Genomic DNA, 16,980 nt, shown 5'->3' on the forward strand with positions numbered 1-16,980 from the left:
GTCCCACAGGAGCCGCACGGCTGCCTCCATCCCCGAGTCCCACCACACAGTTCCGGACCAAGGCGGCCAGGACCAGAACTTCCTTGTCGTTTCTCACCTGAGGATACTTTTCCATTGATTTTTAGAGAAAGTGGAAGGAACAAGGAGAGACATAGAGAGAAAAATATCAATGTGAGAGAAACACATCAATTTATTGCCTCTCTCACATGCCCAACCAGGGCCTGGGATCGAGCCTACGCCTCCACATGCGCCCTGACCTGGGACCGGGTATCAAACCTGCAACCAGGTACATGCTCTTGACTGGGATGGAACCGGAGACCCTGTGGTGTGTGGGCTGGCGCTCTAACCAGTGAGAACACCAGCCACGTCCCCTGGGTGACTCGCCCCCGAGTGAATGATCTCATCAGATCTTTTTCTGAACAGATTTTGCTCAGAGGGAGCACGAATAGGGCAGACAAGGGAAGCCAAGGGCAGTACAGGGAAGAGGAAAGGAAAGGTCAGATCCTTCAAGCCAACCTTACATCTTTGCCCAATGTCACCTGGACCTTGATTTATCCTCCAGAAGGTGGAGACGAGCCAGTAGCTGTTCCCCTTTACAGACACTGTTGTTCAGAAAATAAACAGACTCTGCCTTCACCAAGCTCTCCCCTGACGGAGAAGGTTGGCCGTTGGGACCCAATACACAAGCCTCTAACAGTGATGGCGAACCTTTTGAGCTCGGCGTGTCAGCATTTTGAAAAACCCCAACTTCACTCTGGTGCCGTGTCACATAGAGAAATTTTTTGATCTTTGCAACCATAGTAAAATAAAGATTTATATTTTGATATTTATTTTATATATTTAAATGCCATTTAACAAAGAAAAATCAACCCAAAAAATGAGTTCGTGTGTCATAGGTTCGCCTTCATAGACTCATTTCATCAAGTCTATGAAATGCTTCCGCAAATTCCCCTTGCAGCCACGAGGGGGCAGGAGCAGCCCAGTTTCTGGTCCGGCGGGGGCGTTGCTGTTAGGATGGCTGGACTTGGTTGAATTAGTGTGCTGGCCAGAGAATTCTGCAAATTTAGACCCGAAAGAACATTCTTTTAGAAGTCCTACTGATGACCACAGATGTTTAAATAGAGGAACCAGAAGAACACATATCTTTTTTTAAAAATATATTTTATTGATTTTTTTACAGAGAGGAAGGGAGAGAGAAACATCGACCAGCTGCCTCCTGCACGCCCCCTACTGGGGATGTGCCCGCAACCAAGGTACATGCCCTTGATCGAAATCGAACCCGGGACCCTTGAGTCCGCAGGCCGACGCTCTATCCACTGAGCTAAACCGGTTCTGGCAAGAGAACACATATCTTAAGAACATCCCCTATACAACACGCATTCAGTCTGTGAAGGGCAGGGAAGTTGTGACATTTCCTGACACCTACTATGTGTCAAGCCCTTAACTAAACGCCCTGTGTGTTATTCCATGTGACAATCAATACAGACTCGTGGGACGGACACCATTGCCCCATTTTTCAGAAGGGGAAGCTGAGGCGTGATGGGTTAAGGAACTTGAAGTTTCAGAGAGTAAGTGACAGAAGCAGGAGAGGAACCCACTGTGACCCGATGAATAGGAAAGAATTCCAGGTCCTTAGAGTCAACCTTTGCCAACCTCCACGACCTCTCCATCCCGTGAGGCTGTCTCTTGCCATCGGGAGCGTCAGGCCCTGGCCAAATGGGTGGAAGGGTGGCTTGGAGTTGGATCACAGTATGTTGGGGGGTGGGGGGTGAAGGGAGAGGGTTGAGAGCCACCAGCCAGACGGCAGGAGTTCGATGGCGAGGGAACACGATGATTGTTTATGCACCTTCTGCCTTGGGTCCCAGCACTTGTCACAGGAGGGAAGGAACCCACATGCTTTCTACACGTGAGTGGCCTGGATACGCAGGAGGCACTTCTGAGTCAGAGGAGCCTGACTAGAGAGGCACGTGTGTCCTGGAGAGGGGACCAGATGCTCCCTCCCTCCCCGCCCCAGGGCAGTAGGATCGGAAGCAAACAACAGGTTTTCTTTCGTGTCAGTGTCAGTGGGAATATTCACTCATGGAAGTTCTTCTCCTCGTTGCCTCGTAACTAAACAGCACATCGAAACCTCTACTTCTTAATGGTCTCTTTTCTGTCACTAGGTCCGATGAAGACGTTATCTCCCGCACTTCCCTTCCCTCTCCTCCCCAGAAGCCCCCCAGCTCCGGGTGGTGATGATACCCTTATTTTTATGTTGTCCAGGTTATTCATCCACATTCTGTTCTCCAGCGGCTAATAAGCCTGGTGGTGATCCAGTTGCACGGGGAGTATTCACTACAGGACAGCGGGGAAGACACGTGATGCTCTGGGACCAACCTCACGTCCTTGTGAGGGGAACCGTCAAGGTCACGTGGATCTGTTCCTCTAACAGGTTCAAGATCACACCATGTTTGCTTTATTTGCATCTGGACCACAATTTCCATATATAAATATATGTGTGCATATATTTAAGGTTCTATTTCCCTTTCCTGTTTCTGAGTGTTTGGACAAAATACGCCGCATTTGTCATATTGCCGGGTAGGACCCTGGCCCACACTGCCTGGCGGGGGGCGGGGGGTGGCCCATGGGTTTGCTCTACGTCTGTCACGGGGCTTTCTGGGTGCTGTGCAGCCTGCAGGCTCCCCTGTGCCTTAGACCTCCGGTCTCCTCTTGGATTGGATTTGCTTCTGTCTGTTGTTGAAATACATTCTGAGCAATTACTTTAGATGCCGTGCACGGGGAGCACATCTCCCAGGGCTTTGCATCGCTGGGACGTCTTCTCCCCACTCCCCCTCGATTGAAATTTCATAAGAAAAATGTCCCCCTACCATCCCTCTCGACAGCTTCTGGTCCGTCCTTGTTTTTATCTAGTGATCGGTCGCAGGCGTTCGTGTTTGTTGCGTCGTATGTAATTTCTGCTGGAATTATTTCAGTATTATCGTAAGAGTCCGTTTAACAAAAGGGAGTATGTGAGTAGATTATGGTCTTAAATGAGTCTTGTGTGGCTACTTCCAATAAAAATAAGTCTTCTCCCATTTCCTGGACGCGTTTGTAAAAAAAACGGCGCCACGCACACATTCCATGTTGTTTCCATGAGGTTTTCAAGCGGGGTTTTAAAAGCTGTACTTCTGCCATCATTTTGTGAGTCCCATGTTCACAACTAACTTAGAAGCAAACCAGTTTATGAGAAACTGTGTGGGGCCCAGAATGAATGAACCACTGGCTGTCGGGCAAGGTTTAGGAAATAAAGGCTTCCAGCTGATGTTAAGCTAGAAAGTGCATCTGCACCAAGAAAGAGCCCTTAGCCCACCGGGACAAAGCCCGCGGCTTCAGAAAACTCCCCTTTCCTCCGACAAAAGAAAAAAATGCTTAATGTGTTTTATTTATGCCAAACCTGTTGCTGTCAATAGCATAGCACTCTGCAGGTCTCCTGCCAACAGAACAAAAGCTGCTTTTAAACTAAACGGTTACAGGAAAAGTGCGCAGACCCAAACATTTGCTGTATTTTCCTGTCTGATGTGCTCGAGGACGCCTGGTGGATAGAATCACTTCTCGGCCGGTGGGGGAGCAGGCGCCCTCTTTGCTGTGCCTTTCATATGTGGAGCCATTGATTGCTTGCTCCCCAGCACTGTGGAGAGTGTGAATGGCTCACCGTGTTCCTAAATCATGAAGACGCTCCCCTGTAGAAACAGCGCCGTCCTCACCCCGATGGGCCACGACGTGTGTGTGGATCCCCAGATGTGTGATGAGCCGCATCACTGCGCCCGCCTGAGGGGTTCATGCTGGTTGAAGACTCGTGGGCGGTTCCTCCCCGACCCAGGCATGGCGCCTGCATCCCTGGGGACGACGTATGCTAATTCACCACCAACATTTTTTTCTGCCACCTTCTGACCTTCAGGAGCAGGGGCCTTGGCTGTGGCCAGTGGGGCCGTCCTCGCCTCTTTTTTAAAAATATATTTTTATTGACTTCAGAGAAGGAGAGAGAGATGGAGGCAGAAACAGCAATGATGAGAGAGAATCATTGATGGGCTGCCTCCTGCATGTCCCACACTAGGGATCAAGCCCACAATCCGGGCACGTGCCCTTGACTGGAATCGAACCCAGGACCCTTCAGTCCACAGGCCTACTACGCTCTATCCATTGAGCCAGACCAGCCAGGGGTAGTAATGCCTCTTGAGTTCATTTGTGAAAAGATTCTCCACCAAGTTTCTTCCTTCTGTCTTCTAAAGTGGTTATTCCTAGAAGGTTTGACTTTCCGACTTTTCCGAAGACATTTTTTTCCTAGGAAAGGTAAGAGGTTAAGGGAGATGTAGCTAAAATGAGGTTCTTTTAACGGCTCTCCGAAAGGGATTGCAGCCATGGCAATAGTCGGAAGCAATAACTTAACAAATGGCTTCAGAAATGAGCTCTTCCCTGGGATCTGAAAGCGCTCTTCATGAATCCAATTTTATAATCATGGCTTCATTCTCATGGGCGATTTAAAGCCGGAGTGAGCGAACGTCTACCCGTTTCACTCCTCAGGCGAACCTTCTGGTTAACTGTGTCCGATCGGGTGCATTGAACTGACCTCTGACCCTATAGTTTATTTGCTGATGACTAATGACACCTGCGAGCTTTCAGAAATCTCAATGAGTAAGAATTATAATACTTAGTTTTATTAATATGCCTGGGTTCCTGAAAAGGAATCTTTTTTCCCCGAGGAAATCAGTGTTTCCTGTTAATGTTCATTATACCGAGAGGAGTGTGGTGGTGAGTGTTAGGAGAAAATGGAGTCACAGTGACGGTAATTGATCTCCCCAGGGCTGTTCTCAGTCAGCAATTGGAGTAAGAATTTGGAGATTTGGGTGGCCTGATTTGCTTAGTTCAGATGAACTCTGCCTGGCTGGTGTGGCTCAGTGGTTGAGCGTGGACCTATGAACCAGGAGGTCACTGTTTCCATTCCTGGTCAGGGCACATGTCCTGGTTATAGGCTCGATCCCTGGGGGTGGGGGGTGGGGGTGGGAGAGAACAGGAGGGGGCGTGCAGGGGGCAGTCAATTAATGATTCTCTCTCATCATTGAGATTTCTTTTTTTAAAAAAAAATATATTTTATTGATTTTTTACAGAGAGGAAGGGAGAGAGATAGAGAGTTAGAAACATTGATGAGAGAGAAACATTGATCAGCTGCCTCCTGCACATCTACTGGGAATGTGCCCGCAACCCAGGTACATGCCCTTGACCGGAATCGAACCTGGGACCTTTCAGTCCGCAGGCCGACGCTCTATCCACTGAGCCAAACTGGTTTTGGCTCATCATTGATATTTCTATTCCTCTCCCTTCCTCTCTGAAATCATTAAAATATACATATTTTTTTAAAAAGAAGAACTTTGCCCATGACATCTAAACCATATAGTTCATCATCTATTGACCCAACTGGCCCTGGCCCTGTAGGGGTGGAGCGTTCTGTCTACGTGTGCAGCGTGCGTCTGTCTGCACAGGAAACACCGTATCCCGCCGTTAGCCCTTCTCGTCTCTGAAACGCAGAGAGCTCAGGGGAGCGGGCCAGAGGTTGGTCCTCAAACTTCCACTTGCTCTTGGAGAGCCTCGTGCTCTTTAACAAACGACAGGACCCGCCAAACTGTATAGAACAATCTTGGCTCACATTGAGAATTTAAAATGAGTTTTTTCTTTTCTAAAAATAATTATCTTTATTGTTGAAAGTATTACAGATGTCCCCTTTTCCCCCATTGACCCCTCCACCCTGCACCCACTCCCCACCCCAGGCCTTCACACTCCTATTGTCTGTGTCCATGGGTTCTGCATAGATGCATGCAGCTTCTTTGGTTGACCTCTTCCCACGCACCCTCCCACCCCGCGTCTTCCCTCTGAGATTGGACAGTCTGATCCATGCTTCCATGTCTCTGGATCTATTTTGTTTGTCAGTCTATTTTGTTCTTTAGGTTCCACGTAGGAGTGAGATCATGTGCTACTTGTCTGTCTCTGAGTGGCTTATTTCGCTCAGCATAATACTCTCCTGGTCCCTCCATGCTGTCTCAGAGGGTAAGAGATCCTTCTTTTTACAGCTGCATACTATTCCATGGTGTAGATGTACCATGTTGGCCATTTCTGGGATTGGGAAATGAGGCCGTCCTCCCTTCTCCGCGGATGGAGGGGCAGATGGCAGGAAAGGGACTCAGGGCTCCGTGGGGTGGGCCAGGGTCACCCGCGCTCACCGATGGGATGGGAAGGCGGCCTCCGCAGCTGCGGCAGGGACAGCAGAAGGGTGACAGCGCCGACCAGGCAGGACAGCCTGCGTGTTTGTGCCTGTGCTGGCGCCACCTCACTTGCCTGCGGGTTCGCTGTCACCGTGGCGCCCGAGCCTTTGGAGCGTGGGTGGCATGGAGCGGCCTGTGGGTGCTGCGTGGAGAGGGGCTCCGGCTGCCCGTGCATTTAGCTGTCAGCGCTGCTGCACTTGAACCGCGATGATGGGAACACGCACATTCAGAACGACAAGGGATCCCAGGAGCCTGGCGAGGACACGGGTTGCGTTACTTGATGGCCACACCCTGCGACAGTCTCATTGCATTTGGTCAGAAAGTATATCTGTGTGCGTCGTACCTGCTCCCTGAGGCCCGTTCCTCTACACGACCCACAAGGAATACAGGACCGAGTGGGTGCGGGAAACGGCCAGTTACTTCCCGCGTGTGCTGGGACACAGCGTTCACGGGGGCTGTGCCCTGCGATGGGGAGCAAATGGTCTTCCTCCCTGAATGGGCGGCTGAGAAATATCCGAGATGTGAACAGAGGGGCTCCCCCAGACGTTCTCAGCACCTCCCTCCGCATCCAGGGGCTGCGACGTTCTTAGTCTTATCTTATCGCGCCGGTGGCGACGCTGAGACACGAAGTGCTGAAATCTGAAATGGGCCATGGCTGCCAGGAGGATCCTGAAGATGAGCCTAAAGCTCAGAGAGGCTCGCTCTTGGCCCTGCGGCCTCTACTCAGCAACCATGACCCCCTGAAACGGTGTTAATGCCTACAGCGTGGCCAGGCTGCTGAAGCCACAGGAAGCGGCGGGAGGACACACGGCAGCACGCACCCTGCTCTAGCTCCGAGGTGTGGGAGCAGGTCAGGGGCCTGGGGTGATGTCCTGGGGGTCACTCACCTGACCAGCCCCAGGCGACTGGGACTTAGAGGGCCGCCTCCAAAGCCCCTGCCCATGGCGCCCACCGTGGTGGAGAAACGGCTCAGGATTCACAAGGCAGCCCTGCAGCGCTGAGCAGCTGTGTCAGCATGACGGGGGCATGTGCCTCGACCAGAATTGAACCTGGGACCCTTCAGTCCGCAGACCGACGCTCCATCCACTGAGACACACCAGCCAGGGCAGCAAGCGGTTCTATTTGCATGTACATACACACACACTCTCTTACACACACACACCCTCACACTCACACTCACACACACACACTCACACATTCACACACACACTTACACACACACACACATCCACACTCACACACACATTCACACACACACATTCACACACTCACACATTCACACACACATTACACACACACACATTCACACTCACACACACATTCACACACATTCACACACACACATTTACACACACTCAAACACACACACTCACACACACACACACTTACAAACACTTACACACACACATACCCCTGAAAGAAAGGGGATAGTCTTTCCTGTGTTTTGTAAGTGATGCTTGAAATTGGAAAGACTACTGAATGACTGCTATTTGATATTTGCTTCTATCAATGAATGATATTCTTGACGATTCAAGTAGTAGTTATTTCTAGAAAAATAATAGCTCTCCAAGTTCCGTTGATTAAACCCACGTGATCTGAAAGAGTGACAATAACATGGCATCAGAAGCTACAAAAGGGAAGAGTCCAGTACCCGACAGCGCTGTGGTCTGTGTATCAGAAAGTCCCCCCGGGGCTTGCCCTTTGGACGGCGTCCATAACCACAGAGGCCTCCACTGAAGAGGGGGCGAGGGGTACAGTGCCCGGCCCACACAGCTCAGGGGTTGAGCATTGACCTATGAACCAGAAGGTCCTGGTTCGATTCCTGGTCAGGGCACATGCCTGGGGTGCGGGCTCGATCTCTGGTGGGGGGTGATTCTCACTATGGATGTTTCTACCTTTCTCCCTCTCCCCCTTCCTCTCTGAAATCAATAAAAATACTTTTAAGGAAGAAAATAAAAGCATAGTAAGAGTAAAACTCTCAGAAATGCACCCGACCGCCCAGGGTCAGTCTGTGTGGCCGTCCGCAGCGTCCTCCCATGTTGTAGGCCACAGGGTTTGGGCAGAACAAGGTCACTCCGGCAGATCCGCAGGGAGAAAAAAAAAGCAACAGGATATTATAATTTTTATTAATAAACATGATTAAACCCAGATGGTTTCTGAATTTTAGAGAAAAAAAAGAATTCATCTGAAAGAATGGCAAAGCAGGAAAGATTAAGAACTATAATTAAAGAACGGGCTGACACTGGGTGTCGGAGCATCGCTGCAGCCATCTGAGCAGCGCGCTAAACAAAGCGAATCGTTTCTCCCGTAATCATGGCATTTGGTGTAACACAATGGCAGGCTAGAAATCTAATTGCAACCTGCCAAGGATTTAAAAAAACCCACAGTGGTGATGTAAAAATACAGGAAGAAGAGATAGGATCTGTATTTTTAAAAAGAACGCGGTAATGCGACTATATGGTTCAGTGTTCAGATATCGGGATTTAATATAATAAGAAAAGACAGAGAAAATGAGAATTGGGGAGCCATCTGAACAGGCGCTTTAAGGAGATTTGCAGCCGCGCGGAAGCGGGCTGGTTCTGATTATACTTTCATATGAGATAAAGACGTAGTAAATCCAAAGTCACACATAATTATAAGTTTCTACATAATCCCCGGCAAAAAAAAACATTGAAGATTAGATTCCAGAATTGTGTCCGTAGCTTCATACTGTTGCCATTCACAGTTCCCCACTGTCTGTTAAGCACGGTCAGAAAATAGATAAAAATATGTTCAGACCTGGGGGTAATTATAAAGGTATTTAATAGGTATCTGGATTTTGAAGCTTCCCCTTCTCCTTTCCGAAATAGAAAAACATCACAAATGCAACTTATAATAGGAAATAATCCCCGTACACGCCAGGGTGGGCGTGAGAGAGGGCGCTGGGAACGCGTTTTTAAGCAGAAAAAAGTAAGTGCAAGGACTGTCCCTGTGAAGGGAGCAGGAGCGCCAGCTTTGTCCTCGCCCTCCGTTCCTCCCGCGGGCCCTCCTGCCCACACTGTCCGCTTCCCTCGGGAGCACATTGGGAGGGAAGGCAGGTAATTAGTCAGCATGTTCACTGCCCGCAGGTTTAGACGCGCAGTCCTAGCTCCACAGCGGCCGAGGAAGAGAAGCAGTGTCCATTCCGACATAAAAATAACCCTCCAGCGTGAGCGAAAAGCCAGCTTCCTTCACCCACACGCTGCCAGGCAATAGATTCGAAGCACTGCACTCGGGCACACCTCTCTCTACTGCACGTTGCTCTATTGTGCTTCGCAGGTATTGCTTTTTTTTTTTTTTTTTGTACAAGTTGAAGGTAAGACTCTCCACCGGCAACAAGATGAGTGGCTAAAGGCTCAGATGAGGCTCACCGTTATTTTAGCAATGAAATATTTTAAAATGTGGCTGTGCACGTGGTTTTTGAGACCTAATGTCATTGCACAATTAATAGACGCCGCTGCAGGGTAAAGGTGTCTTTCATATGCTCCAGGAAACCCCCCAAATTGTGTGACTGGCTGCATTGTGTCATTTGCTTTATTGTGGTGTCAGGAACGGAACCCGCAATGGCTCCGAGGTGTGTCCGTATAAGGGAGAGTAATGGCCTCATTTCAGGCGAGTGGCCCAGAGTCGGGAATATCTGATTAGGAAGAGTCTGGAACTGGCCAAGTCAGCGCTGATAGAAACTGTTGGTGAGATGTGGCCAACACCCATTTATTCGCTAAGAAACCAGCGAGGTGGTACTGACCGGGCGGTTTGAGTGTCTTTGTCAGTCTCCCCCCAGAGCAGACGCAGGTGGCCACACCCAGGGTGAGCTGCTGCTGGAAACCCAGAGTGGTAAACACCATCTGCCCATGCGAGTCCCAGGTACCTCTGTGGTTTGCATGTTGCAGGAGTGAAGGAGGGGGGGGGAGAGGGAGGAAGGGTGGAGAGAGAGAGAAAGAGAGAGAGAGAGAGAGAGAGAGAGCAACCCCCCTGCACTAGAAGATAACTCTCTTTAGAGATGGAGGCAGACTTTTTTGCAAATAAGATTTTAAAAAACAAAACCCGGAAAGCATTATATAAACATACGTAAAAACTGCATTCCTACAGGAGTGTCATCTCTGGAGAAACTGTTACCTTTATCCAGTTCAAAGTATCTTCCTGGACTGTATAATGAAATCATAGTGTTTTTAAAAGGATAAAGAGATGTGATTTTAATATGTTACTTTCCTGAATTTGTTATGAAAGATATTGGCATTTGAGGTGGTCAGAGGACTAGAACACCTAGATATGGCTATGAGTTTATGATGTTTTAGGAGAATGTACATTTTATTTCTGATGACGATGGTATTGCATTTTGGGCAATTTGGACAACAAGAATAATAAACAGAAGAAACTGACAAACCCATCCTTTCCCACGTGGGGCAGGTGTTATCATGTTGGCCCATTTCCTTTCTGTCACTTTGCTCTTTTAAAATAGACATATGATACATGTTCTGTGTACTAATGTGTGTCCTGTTTTTTCTTAATATTACATCAGAAACATTTTCCTATGGCATGAAGCGTTTTAATAAAATCATTTTAACGGCTGTGTAATATTTCATTGCCTAAGTGGGCGCCACATTAGCATTCGGCTTCTTTATGTCTTTATCTTTGTGTGTGGATTTTTCAACGACCTCAGAGTAAACACCTGTACACGTCAGAATATTTTCCTCGCCGAGACCCTCTGGACGGGCATTACGGCGGAGTCTGAGGCTGAATGCTCCACGCAATGCTGTGGCCGACGTGGCTGGCGATGCGCCCGGCTTGTTAGATTTTTCCTTCTGGGCACAGAAATAGCGGGCACTCCTCAGCCTCCCTTGCAGCCAGGTGTGCACCCGGGAAGGGCTTCTTCCCAAGTGCAGGCAGAGGCGGTAAGTGCTGAGGTCTTACTCGCCTTCCACCCTCTCGGCCTCTCTCCTGCCTGCGGGCTGGGTGCCGGTGCAGGGGAGCTGGGGCGGGTTTCATTGGGGACGCAGGGCACCTCCTGGGCTGTTTCTGAAGGAGGCTGGAGAAGGAGCCCCTCACCTCCATGACCTAACTGATCCTAGGTAAGTGAGAAATAAAATTGCATTAGGTTAAGCTGCTGAGATTTGGGGGTTTATTCATGTTCGTGGCAGCACAATCGTAACTAATAGGAATAGTGGCATTGGGAGTAAGGTACGATCTATATATATAAAAGCCTAAGCGACCATTAAGACCAGATGAACGGATGACTGGCTGATAGCTATGATGCATACTGACCACCAGGGGGCAGGCACTCAACACAGGAGCTGCCCCGTGGTGGTCAGTGTGCTCCCACAGCCAACCTCCTATGGCCAGCCAACCACCTGTGCGTGAATTTGTGCACCGGGCCTCTAGTTCTCTAATAAAAATCTAAAAGGTGCGACCTTGGCACTGGGTGGCAAGGACGGGAACATGGAGGCCCAAGTAGCACGGAGGCGAGCTATGTGTGGGAACCTCCCTGGAGGTGCTCGCAATAGTTAGATGCATGCCGCAGGGTTATTTCTTGCCAAGCTGTTTCCAATATTGGATTGTCTTAAATGTTTATCAATAGGGGATGGGTTAAACACATTAGGATATATTCACAGACTGTAGTAGCCCGCAAGGGTGGTTTTACCATGGAAATCTTCATGTATTTATGAAGAAAACTATCCACCAATGACAGAGAGCAATTAAAGTGTAGTGTTGATGGTATGGACCTACTTACACCTACAAACACGTGGGGGTGTCAGGGTGGAGGACACCAACTTTTCCTTGTCAGCCCCCGTGTTATCAGGAAAATAATACACAGACACTGTGGAAACAAGCTTATGTTAAAGTGAAACACAAGTCAGACTCACATGTCACACCTGTGTTTGGTATGTTTGTATGTGCTCACTAGTTTGACTAAATTCAGGGATTCCCCCTCCCAGTCTGAAAGTAGTTATTTATGTGCACGTGTGTGACTCGTTTGAAGTTAAATAACCCATTTGTCATACATTTCCATATTTTAATTTCTTTGACATTGATGAAGTAAGTCACATAATTCACCTTCATTTAATTTTTCCTCTGGATTGATGTTTTTACTAAATAGTTCCATAAATAAGACCTGGTCTGTGTTCGGTGGGGACCCGCCCCCCGCCTGTGATGAAGCACATGGGGTCACAGGATCTTTCCACAAAATGAGCTAAAGAGAGCTGTGGTCCGAGGGTCCGTCTTCCATCTCGTCCTCCACCATCACCCGGAGAAAACGGAAGAAAGGATGGTTTGAAGCTCAATTCCTACCAGGAAGTAAAAGCAGAAAGAATGTATAAATTTCCTTTATATAGGAGAGTAAATATTTAAGGACTTTTACAGCAAATAGCCTGGGAGAAATAAATGGGGCTTTAATAGCTCTTTCTTACTGTACGTTTACAAACACATTTGCTTAAGGGATTTATAATATTTATCGATGGGTGCTCGAATCCAAAGTAAAGTATCTTTCTGTGCATATGTCAATCAAACCTAGGATAAGAGTCAGCAAATAGACCAGATCACGGATGGGAGTGTTCTGAATAGCTGCGAGCTGCTCCTGGGGGCAGACGACAGAAAAGAAATCACCCCTCAAAGGCAGTTCTTTTCCAGGCTCCTCCCACAGGAAGCAGCAGGGGAAGCTGTGTGTCCGAGGGCAGTGCGGCCTGGCAGCTGATTTCAAAAAGGAGCAGAAATGGTAAACTGGTAGGTAGTCTAAGTTCCAGGTCATGTAGGTATCAGTAGAAACGTATGAATTTCAAATAATAAGACCCGAGCTCAGAGGTGACAAACAAGTGATTCGACATTGTCTGGAACCAGTGAATAATCATAACAAGAAATATTGACAAGAAATATTTAGGAATGAAGCACAGGACATTAACTGCCAAAAAAATAGACAATACTGCCCCAGACGGATTGGCTCAGTGGATAGAGCAGTGATGGCGAACCTTCTGAGCTCAGCGTGTCAGCATTTTGAAAAACCCTAACTTAACTCTGGTGCCGTGTCACATAGAGAAATTTTTGATCTTTGCAACCATAGTAAAACAAAGATTTATATTTTTGATATTTATTTTATATATTTAAATGCCATTTAACAAAGAAAAATCAACCAAAAAACTGAGTTCGCGTGTCACCTCTGACACACGTGTCATAGGTTCGCCATCACTGGTATAGAGCATTGGCCTGCAGATTGAAGGGTTCCTGGTTCGACTCTGGTCAAGGGCATGTACCTTGCTTGCAGGCTTGATTCCTGGCCCTGGTTGGGGCGTGTGAAGGAGGCAACCAATTGAAGTATCTCTCTCACATCAATGTTTCTCTCTCTCTCTGTCTCTCCCCCTCCCTTACACTCTCTAAAAAAGAATGAAAGAAAGAAAAGAAAATATTGGAGCTATTTGAGAAATAAAGCACTGGGATTTTATTTTATTATTTTATATTTTATTTAATTTTATTTATTTTATTTTATGTTATAAAGAAATGACCACTCCTTTGAGTCGTTTTGTAAAAAAAAAAAAAAAAGAAAAAAGAAAAAAAAGATTAAAGGCTTGTCCTGCAATTTAATACGAAACTATCATAAAATTTTAAACAGACAGGCAGTATTTGGAATTGTATTATCGTTTTCAACAGGTTACTATGTCTGCCTAGCTTCGAGATGCAAGAGAAATGTCATGGTGTCGACTGGGCAGTGGGCTGTGGCATTGCATTCTCATTCCTTTGGACAAGAGGCAGGAGAAACATGTGATTGAGAGGGGGTTGTAGGGCCCAGGACAGACAGGGGTTGGGCCCCTGCCCCTGGCCCTGCTCTCTAACATTTCCTGGGTCCATTCTCTATGGCTATTATTTTGGTTTCTAGGCAGCTGTGTGCAGCTTTGGCTGCACATTGGAACCACCTGGGGAGTTTGAACTCGTGATGCCTGGGACTGACCTCCAGGAATCAGATTTAATCGGCCTGGGCTGTGGCTCAGGTGCCAGGACTTGAACAAGCTCCCGGCGATGCTAGCGTGCAGGCAATGTGGGAGCCGCTGCTCTCGTCGCCATGTTCAGGGTCAGACAGCAGAGCAGCACCCCAGAGCCCCCAAGGAATGCAACTCCTCGGCCCGCCCTGACCGCCTGAGACAGGAACTTGGGAGTGGGGTCCAGCTGTCCCAGGAGGTGATGCTCGCTCGCGTCGGGGAACCACAGCTTACAGAAGCCCACCTCCCCTCCGCCCCGTGAGCACGAGCCAGCGAAGCGTGAGTGAGGGCACGTGGCAGCCCCTCGCCCTTTTACTGGCATCTTTAAAAGTCCTGAAAATGTAAGAGGATTTTGACGGCTTTTCCCAGGGTGTGCTCCTTCCCAGGTTTGACAGGCAACTGACGGCATCGCGGGAAGAACGTCCGTTGTGAATGCTTTTCCCTCTGTATTTCTCTCTGAACTGAGGCTTTCCAGGCGTGTCCGCTCTGGGAGCAGACGGGGTGGAGCGGGTGTTATGAGCTGTACCCAGTAGAGGGCCTGCCGCATCTTCTGCTGATAGTGCTGGCAAAACCGAACCTGGAAGGGACTCTTACTGCTGCCCAGCAACTGAGAGTTGTTTTTCTGTTAAAATAAAATGTCATTGATTTCAGAGAGGAAGGGAGAGAGAGACAGAAAAATCCACGATGAGAGAGAATCATTGATCGGCTGCCTCCTGCACACCCCACACTAGGGGTCAAGCCTGCAACCTGACCAGGAATGAAACCTTGACTTCCTCCTTCACAGGTTGGCATCAACCACCGAGCCACACCAGCCAGGCTGTTGTTTTTCTTTTAAGCTTCTGGAATTGCTTACTGTGATCACTCCAACGACAGGTTAAGTCCTCTAGTCAAAGAAATGGTTTAATAAATATAAATTCCACGGGGACACTAGATACGGCATCTCTTGTGTGGGAGACTCTCCAAACGAGGTAGCTGCTTCAGAAATAGCACCGTTTGTCCCTAAACGATCTCCTCTCTGTGTCTTTTGCACAGTGCGCCCGTTCCCTTCGCTGTGTAATGTGGGGCCACCCACTGGGCAGAGCGGGAGCCGGGCGCGGGCAGGGCTGACACAGGCACGGGCAGGGCCGCTTCCTTCCGGAGGCGGAAAACCTGGAGGCAAAACCGGGCTCTCGCCCTTTTCAGCGCCTGGAGGCCGCGTTCCTCGGCTTGTGGCCCCTTCGTCCACCTTCAAAGCCAGCAGCTGGCGCCTCTGAAGCTCTCTGACTCGGGTCCTCTCATTGCCACGTCCTCCCTCTGCTGACCCCCGAGCCTGCCTGTAAGGACGTGGCTACACTGAGCCCGTCCAGATAATCCCGGAGGAGCCCCCCCCTACCCCCCGCATCTCAAGGCGCATCACTTACACCTGTAAAGGCGTTTTGTCAGGTCAGGGCCGCGGATTCTGAGGACGAGGGTGTGGCCATCTCGGGGAGCTGTGGCTGACCCATCGCCCGGATCCAGGGACAAAAGGAGGGGGGAGCCTTGTCTGCTGAGGGGCCCGGGAGGCTAGACTGCGGGGCAGCGCTGAAAAGTGGCTCCTTGGGGAGACCGCGGGCGCACGCTTCAGGCTGCGTGCGCTTCGCCAGCACCTGGCGCTGTGAGGACGTGTATTCCTGGGCCCCAGCCCCAAACATCCTCCTTCCGTGGCCTGTGGCTCCCCTGGCTCTGACTCGGTGCCGGTGAGCCACAGATCACCCCTGGAGCAGCCGATGGGAGGGAGGCGGTGAGAAGCACAGCAGCCGAGACGACGCCCCAGCGGCATTGTTACTCAGGCCGGTGGGCGTCAGGATTACTGGGGGAACGTTTTAAAACAATTTCCGGGAGCCCTTTGCCAGGAGGGTGTGACTCTGGGGTCTGGGGAGGGCCCAGGGCTGTGGCTGTGAAAGATCCTGCAGGGGATTCTGAATGAGCATCCTGCCTCAGTCTCCCTAATTCCCGTGTCCTTGGAAGTCCGTCCTGCTCCAGGGTGGCCATGGCATCTCCTGTCTCCCTGTCTTCCGAGAGCAAATGGCTCCCCTGGCTGTGTGCCTTTTCTCTGTGGCCGGTCACACTGTGGGTCCTGTGGGTTATTGGGTGTCTCTGAGGCCTTTCTCAGAGCCTGGCACACAGCAGGCACCCACCAAATGCTTTTGAAATAAATCAGTGGCTCTCAGAGTTTTCCTGTGCCAGAATCACGTGGAGGGCTTTTTAAAATACAGGGGGCGGCCCACCCCCAATTCCCATCTCAGCCAGTGGCCCCAGGGTGGGGCCCAGGAATGTGCATTTTTAACCAGTTCCCGGGTGGAACTGGTGCTGCCGGTTGGGAGACCACACTTTGCAGTCACTGGAATAGATAGTTTGAATTGTTAAAGCTCGAATTCTTTTACTATAAAACTAGAGGCCCGGTGCACAAAAATTTGTGCATTCAGGTGAGGGGGGGGTCCCTCAGCACGGCCTGTGCCCTCTCGCAGTCTGGGACCCCTCAGGGGATGACCACCTGCTGGCTTAGACCCGCTCCCCAGGGGATTGGGCCTAAGATGGCAATCAGACATCCTTCTGGCAGCCCGGCAGTCCACTTTGGATGTCCACTTGCCAGCGGGAAGCAGGCCTAAACTGCAGTCGGACATCCTTAGTGCTGCTGAGGAGGCAGGAGAGGCTTCCACCACCACCGCTGTACTGGTAGCCACCAGGCT

The sequence above is a fragment of the Myotis davidii genome, unplaced genomic scaffold (genome assembly GCF_000327345.1).
Source record: "Myotis davidii unplaced genomic scaffold, ASM32734v1 scaffold221, whole genome shotgun sequence".
Lineage (NCBI taxonomy): Eukaryota > Metazoa > Chordata > Mammalia > Chiroptera > Vespertilionidae > Myotis > Myotis davidii.